The sequence below is a fragment of the Schistocerca serialis genome, chromosome 8 (genome assembly GCF_023864345.2).
Source record: "Schistocerca serialis cubense isolate TAMUIC-IGC-003099 chromosome 8, iqSchSeri2.2, whole genome shotgun sequence".
In the NCBI taxonomy this organism is placed as follows: Eukaryota; Metazoa; Arthropoda; class Insecta; order Orthoptera; family Acrididae; genus Schistocerca; species Schistocerca serialis.
The window spans coordinates 349,025,232-349,028,310 of record NC_064645.1 but is presented as its reverse complement, the minus strand read 5'-3'; positions in this window follow the sequence as shown (position 1 = coordinate 349,028,310).

Sequence of the window (3,079 nt, the reverse complement as noted above, 5' to 3'; positions counted from 1 at the left end):
AGTTTTGCTGTCACACATGGTCCATATTTTGATCCCATATTTTGCCGGTTTACTTGGGATATACTGCTTGAATGGACAGCGACCTCTAAATGCTACTAACTGCTCGTCAACAGTAACATTTTCTCCTGGATTATACAGTTTAGGAAGGACCTCTACCCACTTCTCCCAAATACTACGAATTGCGGCAAGTTTGTCAGTACGTCGTCTTTCCTCTCTAGTAGATTTCTTGTCAAATCGCAGGACACGTGATATCTTACAGAATGTTTCATGAGACATGGTTGCTCGAAATATGTTTCGCCCAGTATCTTTATCCCACAAACTTTTTGTAGACTCCCCATGAGATCGATATACACCCGCTAGGAGTAAGAGTCCTAAGTATGCATGGAAAACAGAACCATCAATATCTGTCCACTGTTCACCATAAACTCGCTGCCCTTCAATATTTGTCATCTCTATTATTTCATTTTGAAGCGCTGTGTGAAATACTGCTTCAAATGAACATTTTACATCAGATATTCTGCTGACTGCATACCTGGTAACTCCTGGGGTACTCTTGATGATGTTCGAAGCTGGTAGGCGACCATGTTGTGCTGGTGGATGCAACTGCCATTCTATATTCCCATTTTTAGAAAGAAAAGTCTCTACACTATTTTGTATGGGCTGTGGACTGTCGTAACTGTCATCGGAACACTCGCTTTCAGATGCATTGCTGATGTGATCTTCAAACTCAGAAAGTGATCCTTCATCTGGTGAGGCATTTACTATTTCTTCCAACTCACGATCATTCAATGGTCTCATCGCCATGGTGTCACAAGTCAAACTGGGCAGAAACAAAGCATTCCAATTATTGAGAACTGCCAATTATTATTTCCTGGGGAAAGCAACAAACAAGCCCATTGTTGTGAACGCATGGAGCTTTAGGTGATTGTTGAGAGTAAGTTGGAATGATGCAGTCACTATTCCCACACAACACAACAAAAATAATTTTCGCCATTTCCAGATTTTAGAAATAAATACGAGTTACACTAAACATATTTGTGTCGGGTCATTATGACCCGAACATTACATATGCAACTATTACAGTTGAAGCCCAAACTTCTTAAACTTTTTTAAAACCTTTTAAAACACATGCTGCTCATCCATTTTCAGACAAAGTCACAAAGTTTCATAAATATATATTGGTATTTACATAATGTAAAATAACGTTCATATTCGTTTCGGGTCATATAGACCCGAACAGAACAGCAGGGTTAAGGCACAACATGGGTTAGGTTAAGGCACAACATGGGTTAGGGTAAGGCACAACATGGGTTAGGTTAAGGCACAATGTAGGTTAAGTTAGGGCACAATGTAGGTTAGGTTAAGGCACAATGTAGGTTAGGTTAAGGCACAACGTAGGTTAGGTTAAGGCACAACGTAGGTTAGGTTAAGGGACAATGTAGGTTAGGTTAAGGGACAATGTAGGTTAGGTTAAGGGACAATGTAGGTTAGTTTAAGGGACAATGTAGGTTAGGTTAAGGCACAACGTAGGTTAGGTTAATGCACAACGTAGGTTAGGTTAATGCACAACCTAGGTTAGGTTAAGGCACAACGTAGGTTAGGTTAAGGCACAACGTAGGTTAGGTTAAGGGACAACGTAGGTTAGGTTAAGGGACAACGTAGGTTAGGTTAAGGGACAATGTAGGTTAGGTTAAGGGACAATGTAGGTTAGGTTAAGGCACAACGTAGGTTAGGTTAAGGCACAACGTAGGTTAGGTTAAGGCACAACGTAGGTTAGGTTAAGGCACAACGTAGGTTAGGTTAAGGCACAACGTAGGTTAGGTTAAGGCACAACGTAGGTTAGGTTAAGGCACAACGTAGGTTAGGTTAAGGCACAACGTAGGTTAGGTTAAGGCACAACGTAGGTTAGGTTAAGGCACAACGTAGGTTAGGTTAAGGCACAACGTAGGTTAGGTTAAGGCACAATGTAGGTTAGGTTAAGGCACAATGTAGGTTAGGTTAAGGCACAACGTAGGTTAGGTTAAGGCACAACGTAGGTTAGGTTAAGGGACAATGTAGGTTAGGTTAAGGGACAATGTAGGTTAGGTTAAGGGACAATGTAGGTTAGTTTAAGGGACAATGTAGGTTAGGTTAAGGCACAACGTAGGTTAGGTTAATGCACAACGTAGGTTAGGTTAATGCACAACCTAGGTTAGGTTAAGGCACAACGTAGGTTAGGTTAAGGCACAACGTAGGTTAGGTTAAGGGACAACGTAGGTTAGGTTAAGGGACAACGTAGGTTAGGTTAAGGGACAATGTAGGTTAGGTTAAGGGACAACGTAGGTTAGGTTAAGGCACAACGTAGGTTAGGTTAAGGCACAACGTAGGTTAGGTTAAGGCACAACGTAGGTTAGGTTAAGGCACAACGTAGGTTAGGTTAAGGCACAACGTAGGTTAGGTTAAGGCACAACGTAGGTTAGGTTAAGGCACAACGTAGGTTAGGTTAAGGCACAACGTAGGTTAGGTTAAGGCACAACGTAGGTTAGGTTAAGGCACAACGTAGGTTAGGTTAAGGCACAACGTAGGTTAGGTTAAGGCACAACGTAGGTTAGGTTAAGGCACAACGTAGGTTAGGTTAAGGCACAACGTAGGTTAGGTTAAGGCACAACGTAGGTTAGGTTAAGGGACAACGTAGGTTAGGTTAAGGCACAACGGAGGTTAGGTTAAGGCACAACGGACGTTAGGTTAAGGGACAATATAGCTTAGGGTAAGGTACAATATAGCTTAGGTTAAGGTACACATTGTTGTAGGGAAAGGTGTATTTGGGGGGGGGGGCGCGGCAGGTTCGTTGATAGTGATTATCGTAAGTGGATGCCTGCGGGATCGTCCGATTTGTCACGTCAGGATGCACTTGTGGGTCATGACAGGCGGCGCTCCGATTCCAAGGTTGTGGCAGATCTGTGTCTTTCATTCCTGCCATTGTTTGTGTGCTGTGACAGGAGGCAGTATTGTGATGTTGGGTGCACCCCTGTGTAGGACATGTGTGGGTGTTCGTGGCTTAGCTGAGCAATGGCGGATGTCGGAAGGGTGGGATATTCTG